Here is a 14,753-nt window from a genome sequence, read left to right as displayed (position 1 = left end):
ATACAATACATTAATACTCTAAGGCACAAGAGTGGAACTATATTTATCCTAAATATTCAGGAAAACAAAATGAGAGGTTCAAAATCAGATCTAGGGATATGAATTAACTGTATGAAGCACACAGCACTCTAACCACTGTGTTCCTATCATCTGCCCACTAGGATCTATATGTCTTAATTGTACAATCTGCCCCTTTCACCACTACAGAGAACATTTCTTGATTCAAACTTGATGTATAAAGAATATACGGTATACCATATTTTTCGCCCTATAGGATGCACCGTCCCATAAGGCGCACCTAGTTTTTTGGGGGGGAAATAAAGGGGGGGGAATTATTTTTCCCCCAGGCGCGGTGCTGGGGCGGGGGAAGCCCGAGCTTCCCCTGACCCCAGCCCCCAGAACAGGCAACTCTCCGCAAGCCGTGGGAGCCCGGCGCCAGGCTCCCATGCCTTGCGGAGAGCTGTGCGAAGTGTGGGCCTGCTGAGCTCAGCGCGCCCAGCCTTCAGCATGCAGGCAACTCTCCGCAAGCCGCGGGAGTCCAGCGCAGGGCTCAGCGCACCCAGCCTTCGGCATGCAGGCAACTCTCCACAAGCCGCGGGAGCCCAGTGCTGGGCTCCCATGGCTTGCGGAGATCTGCGCGAAGCCAGGAGAGCGAGAGGGGTCGGTGTGCGAAAGCCTGCATTCGCCCCATAGGACACACACACATTTCTCCTTCATTTTTGGAGGGGAAAAAGTGTGTCCTATGGGGCGAAAAATACGGTAGAATGCTGTATGCACACAGTGATGCTGTAACATGCACTTCCTGTTTCCCCCCACCAAAGAATGATGATCCTCAATGGCGGACTCAATTGGCGCTTTATCGGACTGCCAGATGACTGGCAGAATCCGTGACCAAGGAAAAGAGACGGTGGAAGAAGATTGGAAGAAATTTAAAGTTTATCTTAAGAACTGTTGTAAAATCAATGAGTGCTAAAATGTCATGGGTAATGTAAAACAGAATTGCAGTGATAAATGATTGGATAAGAGAAAAAGGATTAAAGAAAGGGAATCATAAGTAATTGAAATTAGGGGTTGCTGAAAAAGTTTAAAACAGGGATGCAGAAAAGGGAGGTATGGGGAAGTCGTTGAAAGAAGGCTTAAGAAAAAGAGGTTATGAAATTATACGTGTTTATATGTTTGTTTGTCTATGTATTGTTAGTCTATGTATTGTTAATTCATGTTGGAAAATCAATAAAAATTTATTTTTTAAAAAAAATCAATTGGCGCTTTATCCTTCCACAAAGAACATGGCATCCTATAGATGTTGACAACTGAATGCTTGAGTCCCAGTCCTTGTTATCCCCATATCTGATCACCAACTATTGCACCTTGCACAACACACACACAGTCCTGCCTATCAATAAGTTGATGTCACTGGTGTGGTCTGTCATGATATCTCAGTGAGGGGAGGGATGAAAGGAATCTTTGGAATGTGTTGTCCAACCTCAGAACAGCAAAACTCCATAAAGGGATTTCATTGTTTTTCCTTCTGAAAATATTCCTGCTAACTTTAAACAGGGAGGAGGAGGAGAAACCAGCTCCAAGCCTCACTAAGAAGGACCCAATATTAATTATGATTTTACTCCTTGGCTCTTAGACATTGTGATGAGATCACTAGCCAGAGAATAATCAGTTTTCCAGATGTGCAACCAATAGTTCTGGCTTTTTAAGATACAGATTAATATATCTTATTTAAATAGCTATGCCCATTGGAGGTTTCAGCAAGTAATAAAATACATGTTTGGAGATGCGTGTTTATTTTAATAATGGACGAGCAATACTTGTTACTTCATTTTGGAAATAATTGTTGCGATTAATCCACAGCCGTGCTTCTACATTTAGAGGAGCCTACCAAAAAAAAAAACCCGAAGGGAAGTTGGTCTAATAAGGAATATGCTCTGAACAAATGAATTCCACAACATGTATTGAATCTGGATAAAGCATCTGATTAGATCATGATTTATTTCATGGGTTGAAAGAGAAAGCATTCCAAGTATTTTTAGTGTTTTGTGGGTCCAAGATCCCACAAGTACTTAATATGGCCTTCTTATTTGCTAGAACAGGAATGGCTTAGGAGGGGGGATCAGTGATATATCACTACAGTAAGTGAGGGAATGCTGAATGGTATAAACAAAACATTATCAGGCGTATTTGACCAATGGGCCTGTCTAATAAATTATTATTTGGCAAATGTCTTATAAACATAGGTTTTAATGTCTTCAGGTCACATCTTTATGGCTGCATTTTTAGCCATATCAGTTGTCAACGAAGAGTGTTTGGCTCTGTTTTTTGTTTTAAATATTAAAGGCCATCTGGAAGTGACTGTATATGTGTATGTATGTGTGCACACATACACACACACACACATTCACAACCTGCAGCGGTAATTTTTCCTGCTTGGCTCCTACCCCCACCAGGTAGGAACATCATAAACTTGCTTTTATTAATTTTTGAGTAGAATATTTCCATCAGTGCAATGCAAATGGGTTGCTGTCTCATCCTGAATGATGCCACCCCAATCTCCAAGAGGTTCAAGATTCCAGGGATTCCAGGTGCTTACCTAGGGTTTTGTTTCCTCAGAATGAGGCACAAGCAGAGACTGTGCTGTCCTTATGATATGTGGTTTATTTACACATATATAGAATCTGAGCCTACGATGGAGCGGCGCACAGCATTAACACCCCAAGTAGGTCTTGCTTCTCCCATAGCCACTGCCTTGGATTAAAGCAGAAATCAAGCATGGCGCCCGCTCACTCTGGCTTCCACCTGCTTCTAGGCCAGCTTTCTCTTTCTGACTTCTGCCTGCAGCCTGCTTTTAGCCCAGCTCACAAAGACACACACAACTCTGGCTTTTGTGTGGTATAGTGGTTAAGAGTGGTAGACTCATAATCTGGGGAACCGGGTTCACGTCTCTGCTCCTCCACATGCAGCTGCTGGGTGACCTTGGGCTAGTCACACTTCTCTGAAGTCTCTCAGCCCCACTCACCTCACAGAGTGTTTGTTGTGGAGGAGGAAGGGAAAGGAGATTGTTAGCCACTTTGAGACTCCTTCGGGTAGTGATAAAGCGGGATATCAAATCCAAACTCTTCTTCTTCGTCTTGTCCTTCAAACTGCAATACAAGCCATGAACCATACTTAGGCCATTACCAAGAAGTTGTCCTGGCTATTCCAACAATTGAATTCTCGATGGATCTAGGAATTTGGAGATACTTGGGCATACAGCCTAGCCCCGGCCCAACTCTCAACACTACATTCACACAAGAAAAAAGGTAAATGAGTCTGAAAAGATGCCACTTCAACTGAACTCTTCTTAATTTTTGCAGTTTGTGGGTGTAGCAGATGCTTGTTGGCTACAGATGTGAAGGTGGGCTTTCACATAGGAATCTTCCTTACTGGATTGGGGTAATAGCCTGACACTCATGCAGCGACTTTTAAAATAGTCATACTAGTCAGATAAGGGAGCAAAACCTTCGGGTGTTTGTGCACAGCCAGGAAAAATGAGGAAATATCAGTTATGATTCCTTGGTGTGGTTTCTTGATGCTGACTCGTTACCATCAGGAGCTGGCAGCTCTGAAGAAGATGGAAAGACAGGAACGTGGGGAATGACTGAGGTACAGTTTGTACCTCAGAAATTGAGGAAATAATGTGTCCCTGCCGTCATTCCAGAGGGGTCACAGAACTCATCTGTTTCAGGTGGCCTTTGCCAGCAGTCATGCTCTGCTGCACTGTGGATTAACTTGCTCAATTACTCTTCGCTACACTTCCAACGTACCCAGTCGACAATATGGCGAGGCATCCAGTGTGAAGCCAGTCACAGACTTGCACCTTTATAGGCCTTACCGTTCTGAGAAGCTATCAGGAAATAGAGAGCCTGGACTAAGACCACAGCCAGGAAGCTGCAGGGTTGAGGGCTCCAAACACCTTTAAAGCAAAGGCAATGTTAACATGTGATTTTATTATATATGTTTATTTTTAAATTGCTTTTTTTAATGTGCCAACTTGTTTTGACTATTTGGTTTTATTGGCTTTGGAATTGGAAATGTAGCAAACATCTGGTAAAATCCTGTGCTGTCCTTCCTTGACAGGAAATTTGCAGGTTCCATCATGAGGGAAATAAGTGACAACAAATAGACAGGTATGAAATTTAGTCAATACAGTAGTACCTCGGTTTAAGTACTTAATTCGTTCCGGAAATCTGTTCTTAACCTGAAACTGTTCTTAACCTGAAGCACCACTTTATCTAATGGGGCCTCCTGCTGCTCCCGGAGCACGATTTCTGTTCTCATCCTGAAGCAAAGTTCTTAACATGAGGTAATATTTCTGGGTTAGCGGAGGCTGTAACCTGAAGTGTATGTAACCTGAAGCGTATGTAACTGTCAGGAAACTGCCATCGGAACTAGCGGAGGAGGCGAGGCTCCACAGCGATGCTGGAGAGGGGCCAAGCAGGGAGAGAGGCAGGTCTCCGGCTGGGGAAGAAAATCAGCGTAACACCAGTGGAGAAGGGGGGCCGATGGGGGAAGCAGAGAGGAGGCTCCAGGACTCTTCGCAGGAGACCAGCGAGGAGAGCACAGGTCCTCCGCTGCCCACACCCACCCTGCGCAGAAGACTTCCGCGCAGGGAAAGTAGGCGGCGACTTGGCGTCAAAGAACTTCTTTGCTGGAAGAGGTTCAAGAAACGCCCACTGACGGATTCTGCCAGCGACTGAACAGCCACGGAGTGGATGGCTGTCCAGCGAGAAACGGTTTAACCAGGCAACCTAGCCCAGAGCAGCGGTAACTTACGCACAATCAACCCCTAAAGCCATTACAGTAACCCAAGGTACCACTGTAGTCTCTAGGCTGCAAACCTTCCCAAACAAATGGCACAAAACCCCATACAGTGGTACCTCGGGTTACACACGCTTCAGGTTACATACACTTCAGGTTACAGACTCTGCTATCCCAGAAATATTACCTCGGGTTAAGAACTTTGCTTCAGGATAAGAACAGAAATTGTGCAGCAGTGGTGCAGCGGCAGCAGGACGCCCCATTAGCTAAAGTGGTGCTTCAGGTTAAGAACAGTTTCAGGTTAAGAACAGACCTCCAGAATGAATTAAGTTCTTAATCCAAGGTACCTCTGTAATTCAAGTTATAGGAAAAGCAATGTTCAGCCAATGTACTATGGTTGTGTGTTGTGTTGGGGAGGCTTCAGTTTGCTCAGCCACACTCAGTCAGAAAGCTTGCTGGATGATCATGAGTATTTTGGGGGGAGTGAGATGGGACAAGCTCATGTACACTGCCTTGAGATTCTTGGAGAAAGGGTAGTATACATGTAACAAATCGTATACAGACATGAGATTTACCAGCTCTGGGATGTCGAGACAGCAGGATATGGAGTTCAATATTTCTTCCTGGTTTTGCATGTTCTTGTTGTTCTCAATATGCCTTTTTCTTCCACACTTTTGCAGTGCTGAACTGAGCACTTTCTGTCCTCTGCTTTAGGGATCTAAACCTGCATGACCCTCGTTTGATGTGCCTCTTCACAATTGTTAAAATGGGTGTCTGTCAGCAGACATGCCCCATCTGGATGCAGGCAGGATTTAATACTTGAATATTATCTCCCATCAGCATCAGAGAGAATTATGCCCATAAATCCCTCTATAGCATTAAGACACCACAGTGCGTTATTGAGATCTCAGCATGCCACACGACGCCTGCAATGCCAGGAAATCAAGATTAACGGGGAAGCCATTCCACTCATCTATAGCAAATCACCATAAACGAATGCCGTTTCACAGCAAAGCCGAATATTAAATATTTACCTGGAGGCATAAACACAATTTGAATATTTGCTTTAATTAGCTTATAAATTTGATAAGTCAGAATATGCCACGTTTGTGACAGCCTCAACCTAAATCGGTTTTCGTGCGGGTTTCAGCAAATTGCAAAGTTATACCGAAGGTTACACCTTATCCATTCTATTTGTTAATTTGAAACACACTTTATGCAAGACCACAAAGTCACTAAAGCTAGACAAGCATTTAGTAGTTGCAGGGAACTGCTATATCTGCAGGCAACTGCTAGCCCTGTGCACAAGCAGTTGCTGTACCATCGAAATGCCAGCATTATGCAGTTGTAAAATAATAATAATAATAATAATAATAATAATAATAATAATAATAATTTTTATTTATTTATTTATTTATAGCCCGCCCATCTGGCCGGGCCTCTCTAGCCACTCTGGGCAGCTCCGAACAGAATATTAAAAACACAATAAAACATCAAACATTAAAAACTTCATTAAACAGGGCTGCCTTCAGATGTCTTCTAAAACACTGATAGTTGTTTATTTCCTTGACATCTGATGGGAGGGCGTTCCACAGGGCGGGCGCCACTACCGAGAAGGTCCTCTGCCTGGTTCCCTGTAACCTCACTTCTCGCAGTGAGTGAACCGCCAGAAGGCCTTCGGAGCTGGACCTCAGTGTCCGGGCAGAACGATGGGGGTGGAGATGTTTCTTCAGGTAATTGCAGTTAGAGAGAGCGGCCCAGTAATTGTGCATATGGCATACTCTCCAACACTTTGAAGCCCAAATCCAGGACGCCATCTTACCACATGCCATCTTCCAATAGCTGCCATTTTATATTCCCAAGGGCTCCCCTCCCCCTCCACTGAACAAATCCTGAGTTCTTCTGGACTTCCGATATGTGTTTCTGAAGATTTGACCACAGTTAGGGGTTCAGCTGCTTTTAAATCTTGCTCTCTGTTTCTCTGCGAAAAGTACTATTTCACTAAACATTAACCTTCACATGAACGGAACTTTCATTTTAACGGGTACCGCTTGGGGCATGTTTCCAGAAAGAGACAATATACATATTCCAATGGGTGCGTTTTTCACACAGCAGTGTGTCAAAAGTAATTGCTCTCTCAGCTGCAGTGCACTTATTCACTCAAATCATGCGCAAGCAGGAACTTCAGAAAAATCCATTGTTCCAAGGAAAATTACTCTCTCGATGCCTCAGTTCACTTTAATGTCAAAAAAATAAATAAATGCTAAGAGATGCCATAAAGGCACCTTTCAGTAAAGGTGAGTGACAAACTGATCCTTTGGGATTGGGCAGCAAATAAGTGACTCAAGATGGAGGCCAGCTGACAACTGCACCAGCATAATGTCTAAACCAATGGTATCAGACCCAGGAAAATCACTGCAAACAGTAGTGTCTGCCAACATTACCTAGTCAGGTATTGTGGCATGATGCTACATTTGCTATATGATGCACAGCAATGGGTCAGCAACGTAGGTCTTTTTAGCCACCGATGAGGAATCTTTGTTGTTTAGTCGTTTAGTCGTGTCCGACTCTTCATGACCCCATGGACCAGAGCACGCCAGGCACTCCTGTCTTCCACTGCCTCCCGCAGTTTGGTCAAACTCATGCTGGTAGCTTCGAGAACACTGTCCAACCATCTCAACCTCTGTCATCCCCTTCTCCTTGTGCCCTCCATCTTTCCCAACATCAGGGTCTTTTCCGGGGAGTCTTCTCTTCTCATGAGGTGGCCAAAGTATTGGAGCCCTAGCTTCACGATCTGTCCTTCCAGTGAGCACTCAGGGCTGATTTCCTTAGGAATGGATAGGTTTGATCTTCTTGTAGTCCATGGGACTCTCAAGAGTCTCCTCCAACACCATAATTCAAAAGCATCAATTCTTCAGTGATCAGCCTTCTTTATGGTCCAGCTCTCACTTCCATACATCACTACTGGGAAAACCATAGCTTTAACTATACGGACCTATGAGGAATCTACTTTAGTGCAAATCCGCATGCCTGCAACTTGGTAGTAAGGTGTTTGATGACTCACAATGCATCAATAGATGCTAGTTGATTGATGCACAGTATATCAAGACAACCTTACCATGATGTATTATATAGAGGATGCCCCATAACTATTTATTTTGGCTCATACTGCTCTATGCACCTTCCACAGCTATGTATTGGGGTCTTTTTAGGCTCAGGGCAAACTACACATTACATTACAGTCCCAACAATTCATTCTCTCTTGCAGAGCACCTACTGGGACACTTCAAACCACAGAAGCAGCAGGGAGAGGATATTTAACCCTTTACCTGCTAGCTCATTTTCCACTGAAAAGTTTCTCATCAGTGGTGGGGAACCTGTAGACCTCTAGATGTTGCCAGACTACCTTACATCTCTCATCAGGCCTAGACAGCACTAATGATGGTCAGGGATGGTGGGAGCAGAGATGGTCCCAGGGATGGTGGGAGATATTGTTATGCAGTCATAACAACATCTGGATTTTTTTCTGGAGCTTTTCCAACTCTGCAGTTCCTTTGTCTCACTTGCATTTCTTGTCTCACTTATGTCATGCTGCCATATGCAGGTTGATTCGTGGACCCTCTTATCTATTCATGGAGGGCCACGGGGCAGGGGTGGTTGTCATAGAGGTGGCACACTCACCATCTCTGTCCTCAAGTGAGGGACTTGGAACGCCTGAGTAGGAACCATCACCTAATGGCGTACACACAATTAAAGGCCTACATGGATTAGATTAGACCAGTTTATCACAGCTTGAAATACTTATTCTCTCTCTGAAAGTTCTCATTTCTATCTTCCTTTCTCCCATCTTCTGAGTCCGCGTTTGTGTCAGATATTTGGGATCTGCCACCACTGGAATAATTTGTCCCTGCCTTTCAAGGGCTGTTCTTCCATGATGGCTAAAGTTCAAACTCTGAGCCTGGCTCCCGTGCTATAGTGGCACCTGGTGGTGACACAAGCAAGCCTTACACAGTCTTAGAACACCAGCTACAGGCTTAGGAGGAAACACATGTCAAGGGAAGTTATGTATGACATTGAGATTCAGCTATAAGATATTATGCATTCTGTTTCCCAGAGAACAGTCTTCAGATCGAAATATATCAAAGTATGTTTGTTCTGTGCCTTCCACTTTCTCTGTAAGCTGGTATGAGTTGAATAGCCTACTGGTATTGGCTGAGCAGATTCAATCTTCAAATAAGGATGGAAGTTTGATGCATTGTACTATAGACTCCTTTTACCACTGGGCAAGCAATTTCATTTTTTTAAAAGAAAACAGTTCTGGTTTGGTTTTTTTTGTTTGTTTGTTTTTTAAATAAAGATCCCTGCAGCCACAGAAGATTTTGATCCATATGATTTGTGAGCACCATATTCAAATCAGTTGGACATATAATTACAATGCATGGAAATTCAGCGGCTGGAAAGTATTTTTCTTTGTGAGCTAGAGGACATATGTGAAGCTGGATGGATGTCTACAAATGAAACTCACTCAGCACATTAGCAGCTGAAAAGGAACTTTAGTGATATAGGAATGAATCTGTTCTCCTCACTTTTGCATACAGCCCTCAGTATCAATATGTCCAGATGGCAAACAACAATCGCCCAATAGAAAAACCAAAATTATGTGACGTTACATGGCTTCCCAAGGTGCTCACTGTGGCCTTGTGACCAAATAACTCTGAATGTTTAAGATGGGAAAGGATGAACAAATTGAGTTTGGTTTTTTTATTGCCTGAGATGCTTTACAGATGAATTGTGCTGAATGACACACTGGCAGCACAGCTTAAAATGCAGCCTTCTTCAAGGAGAAATTCAAGGGTGATCTGCTCTTCTAGCGCTAAACGTTCATTTTGTATCTCAAAGCCCTAGTCACCCTCTGTTCTCTCCTTGCATTTTCAAGAGCTGCCGTATGTGCTCTCTAAGGCTGATGCTTCAGGGAACGTTGTCAAGCTTCTTTTAGTTAAGCTGACAGGTATTGGAATGACAAGAAAACTTGTAACAGAATAAAACGAACCAGGACTTTTTGCAGTGGTGTCAGTCAAGCATTTTTACCTTAATTGCCAGAGTGGTGCATGCTCTAGTTATCTCCCACTTGGACTACTGCAATGCGCTCTATGTGGGGCTACCTTTGAAGGTGACCCGGAAACTACAACTAATCCAGAATACGGCAGATAGACTGGTGACCAGGGGCAGCTGCCGAGACCACATAACACCGGTCTTGAAAGACTTACATTGGCTCCCAGTACGTTTCCGAGCACAATTCAAGTGTTTGTGTTGACCTTTAAAGCCCTAAATGGCCTCGGCCCAGTATACCTGAAGGAGCGTCTCCGCCCCCATTGTTCTGCCCGGACGCTGAGGTCCAGCGCTGAGGGATTTCTGGCGGTTCCCTCATTGCGAGAAGCAAAGCTACAGGGAACCAGGCAGAGGACCTTCTCGGTAGTGGCGCCCGCCCTGTGGAACGCCCTCCCACCAGATGTCAAAGAGATAAACAACTACCTGACATTCAGAAGACATCTTAAGGCAGCCCTGTTCAGGGAAGTTTTTAATGTGTGACATCTTAGTGTATTTCTGGTCTTTGTGGAAGCCGCCCAGAGTGGCTGGGGAAACCCAGCCAGATGGGCAGGGTACAAATACAGTGGTGCCTCGCAAGACGAAATTAATCCGTTCCGCGAGCCTCTTCGTCTTGCGGTTTTTTCGTCTTGCAAAGCACGGCTATTAGCGGCTATTAGCGGCTTAGCGGCTTAGCTGCTGTTAACGGCTTAGCGGCTTTAAGAAAAAGGAAACGAACTCGCAAGACGTTTCGTCTTGCGAAGCAAGCGCATAGGGAAATTCGTCTTGCGGAACGACTCAAAAAATGGAAAACTCTTTCGTCTTGTGCGTTTTTCGTCTTGCGAGGCATTCGTCTTGCGAGGTACCACTGTAATAAATTATCATTATTATTATTATTATTATTACTATAATTCTAGCTTCTGCCACACCCAGTCACCCCATGCACATACAGCAGAGATTGTGAACATATTGCCCTCCAGGGTGTTGTTGGACCACAGTTCCCATCATCCCTGACCACTGGCTATCCCTGATCACTGGTTGGGGCTGATGGGAGTGGAGTCTAGCAAGATTTGGAAGGCCACAGGTTCTTCGCCCTTGGCATAAAGCTATTGGACTACAACTCCCATCATCCCTAGCTTGCAGGATCAGTGGTCAGGGAAGATGGGAATTGTAGCCCAAAAACAGCTGGAGACCCAAGTTTGGGGAACCCTGGCATGGAGCATGCTCCTGCTGCCTTCATGCATGTATAAGAACCGTCTTAAGGAAGCAGTAGGTCTTTCTCCTTATTCAACCCCACCTGCCTGTCTCACTTACAACCAGACCAATTGATTAAAATTAAAGATTCAGTCTTTCTTTTTATTCTTCACACTTGACTGCTATGCATCTGTGTCATGGTGTAGATGTCTTTCCAGCGTCAGCTTCCAGGAAATAGCCAATGAGAACGCCCTGTAGTTGCACATAGAGTACAAGGACTCAATTTTCCCTTACCCAAAGAATCAGAGGTGACTCTAAAGCCACAGGAGTCGTGTGGCCAGGCTCTGCCGCCATTCCTCCTGAGCCACCAACTCTGTGCTTCTGCCACAGCCTTCTAGGCTGAGCCCTGTTTTTTTCAAGGGCAATGAGCTGGGTTTTAATTTTCCCATTTTTAATATAACAAGCAGATGCATTGCGCAGCTTAGCAGGAATGCAATCTGTACACGTCTCTCTTTCTCAACATCCATTTACATGCTTTCATGTCCTTGCCAGCAGTACATCAGGAACCACATGCACACATAATGCCAGTTGTCTGGAATATTGGTGGCATCAATCATAGTTTATAAGTTATGACTCGGGTTGGATTCCATTCTGTCTAATACCTTGACATGTGTTTCAGTGAGGTCCCACAGCCATTAGCTGACTTTTAGAAGTTGGGCTGCGTAACTCCACAGATGCCCTCTCTTCCAAAGCCCAAATATTTCTCTCAACCAACCTACCCATGCGTTATTATGGTATGGGAGACTGTTCTTGTGGTTCCAACCATCAGGGGGAGTACATGGTGGCACAAGAATGGTGGCACCTCTGGAATGAGCTCCCCGTGGAAATGCTTCTGCCACTGACCAACCTTGTGTTTCGGCACTAGTTGAAAACATCTCTTTTTATCCAGAAAGTATTAATACTGTGTATTGCAGGCATAGGCAAACTCGGCCCTCCAGATGTTTTGGGACTACAATTCCCATCATCCCTGACCACTAGTCCTGTTATAGCTAGGGATCATGGGAGTTGTAGGCCAAAAACATATGGAGGGCTGAGATTGCCTATGCCTGGTGTATTGTATATTTTCATGCAGGCTGTTGTATTAGTGTTGAATATAATACTTTGAATTGTTTTAATTGACTCTTTTTCAAGTTTACATCATTTTCTGGTCGAGGTTCAGTATTCTGTCGTAAACTGCCCTGGTATCTGTATGATGAGGAGTGGAAATAAATCAAATCATCTCAATGCATCATAGAACCATAGGAGCCAACTCCTAGGGGCCGAGGGGAATTTGACCCCTCCAATAAAAGATTTGAGGGGGCTGCCCCTCCAAGTTGACAGATGTTGTTGTTGTTGTTTGGTCGTTTAGTCGTGTCTGACTCTTCGTGACCCCATGGACCAGAGCACGCCAGGCACTTCTGTCTTCCACTGCCTCCCGCAGTTTGGTCAAACTCATGCTGGTAGCTTCGAGAACACTGTCCAGCCATCTTGTCCTCTGTCGTCCCCTTCTCCTTGTGCCCTCCATCTTTCCCAACATCAGGGTCTTTTCCAGGGAGTCTTCTCTTCTCATGAGGTGGCCAAAGTATTGGAGCCTCAGCTTCAGGATCTGTCCTTCCAGTGAGCACTCAGGGCTGATTTCCTTAAGAATGGATAGGTTTGATCTTCTTGCAGTCCATGGGACTCTCAAGAGTCTCCTATATTGCCATTCAAATGGTGTTTGTGCACCGCACCATGTGATTGATTATGTGGGGCGGGGCTTACTGGGCTCCCCACAATATTTTGTTCAAGTTGGCACCCCTGCATAGAACTAACAAGATTCATGTTCAGATTCTCAGTTCAAATGTATTTTTCCTCCCTGTTCATCTTAATTCCCAAACGAACTATGGGTATATTATTTGGCTTTCAGGTAATGAAACAAGGTCCTTGTGTTCATGTCAGTTTGCATTGCATCTGTCAGCCTGTTCTTAGATCTATAGGAATAATACTGCACAATACCTTGTAGAAGCAGATGTTTGGAATATACTCCCAAACAACAGAGGTTTGGTCTCATTTAATGAAATGTAAATAGCGTGCTTTCAATGCATTTGATCTCAGTTAGCAGTTTTGGCTTTTCAGTAATTAAAAAGGGACTTGGGGGTTTTATTGTAATCAGTCTAAATCTGGTCTCCCCAAGCATACAAGACCATCGCAGATAAAATTTTGCTATCAGAAAGTTAAGTACAAATTCAGCCTTTATATCACTGTGATTAAATATTCACTGGATTCAACACTACGTATGTTGACTAACAGTGTGATCCTGTCAGTGTCTACCCAGAAGTAAACTCCATTTAATTCAGGTAGGCTTACTCCCAGGTCAGTGTGTATAGGATTGCAGCCACACTTCCCAAAGTAAATTAGCAAACTGGAATTTTTTATATATAGCATTTTTAATTTTGTTTTTTTACAACATAGTATTATTCAATTTGGTGGTTCAGCCTGCATGTTTGTCCAGAAATACTGTATCCTTTCCTAATCCTTCATTTTGTTACATGACGATATAATCCCTTTATCTCAAGTCAAAACATATCCACATCAGGGACAGTGCTGGGGACATTATCCTCATAATGGATGCTTCACACTTGAACGTGATTCTCTTTTTTTAATTGCTAAGTCATATGCTAGCAGCTGAACTGGAAATGACTCTCCCTTAGGTTACCCATTTAGGTAGGTCTAATAGCCAGACTCCAGAGAGAGAGAGAGAGAGAGATTGTTGGCAGCTTGTTTAAACTATTGAAATATAGTAAAACAGCAAACTGGGCACTTATCTCATATTGTAAAATAAATGGAAGGATGAACTGAGTTGAACATAATAAGCTGCCTTATAGTGGGTCAGAACATTGGTCCATTTAGCCAAGTACTTTTGACAGTGGCTTTCCAGGTTTGTAGCTCAGAGTCTTTGTTAAGTATAATTGTTTAATTGACATTGAAATGGAAAATAACTCTGTATGTGTTTGAATCTGTATTGCTGCAGGTTTAACACTGTAAAAATTCATTGGGCAAGGTAGAGCTCTCTGAGCACCTAAATGGGTTGATAATTCACTGTTCAGGTCCTCTTCTCTCTCACATGGTGTTTAACTTTAGATCATGAGAGAGGGTGATTCAGTTGTAAATCACCATTTTGAAGCTTTGAGTCTTTCTCAAATATAAGATGGGGGACACCTGACAGTACCGGTGAAAAGGATCTAGGGGTCTTAGTAGGGCATAAGCTGAACATGAGTCCAACCACGTGACACAGCAGCAAAAAAAGCTAATGCTATTCTAGGCTGCATCAACAGAAGTATTGTGTCCAGAGCAAGTAATAGTACCACTCTATTCTGCCTTGGTCAGACCACACCTGGAATACTGTGTTCAATCCTGGGTACCACAATTTAAGAAGGAAGTTGACAAGCTGGAACATGTACCGTGGAGGGCAACCAAGATGATCAAGGGTCTGGAAACCAAGCCTTATTAGGAACAGTTGAAGGAGCTGGGTATGTTTAGCCTGGAAAAGAGGAGACTGAGAGGAGATATGATAGTCATCTTCAAATATATCAAGGGCTGTCACATGGAAGATGGAGCAAACTTGTTTTCTCCTGCTCTGGAGGGTAGGA

At 43.9% G+C, this 14,753-nt stretch overlaps 1 protein-coding gene and 1 long non-coding RNA gene across 2 annotated transcripts in view; one reads left to right on the top strand and one right to left on the bottom strand.

The window, feature by feature from the left end:
- The window catches only part of LOC310761824 (putative CENPB DNA-binding domain-containing protein 1), a gene marked incomplete at its 3' end in the record, with an annotated part of 32,132 nt that extends 21,362 nt beyond the window's left edge, over positions 1 to 10,770 (bottom strand). The window contains exon 1 of the mRNA XM_083612021.1: positions 10,333 to 10,770. The remainder of the gene's footprint in view (positions 1 to 10,332) is intronic.
- LOC310760588 overlaps positions 1 to 12,723 on the top strand; it is a 36,217-nt gene extending 23,494 nt beyond the window's left edge. Inside the window, exons 5-6 of the long non-coding RNA XR_014547024.1 lie at positions 4,126 to 4,175; positions 12,277 to 12,723. This is a non-coding gene — a long non-coding RNA (uncharacterized lncRNA). The remainder of the gene's footprint in view (positions 1 to 4,125; positions 4,176 to 12,276) is intronic.
- The last annotated feature ends 2,030 nt before the right edge of the window (positions 12,724 to 14,753 follow it).

The sequence above is a fragment of the Podarcis filfolensis genome (genome assembly GCF_964270895.1).
Source record: "Podarcis filfolensis genome assembly, chromosome: 4".
NCBI lineage: Eukaryota > Metazoa > Chordata > Lepidosauria > Squamata > Lacertidae > Podarcis > Podarcis filfolensis.
The sequence above is the reverse complement of the archived record's forward strand: the minus strand, read 5'-3'. Positions and strand labels throughout refer to the sequence as shown.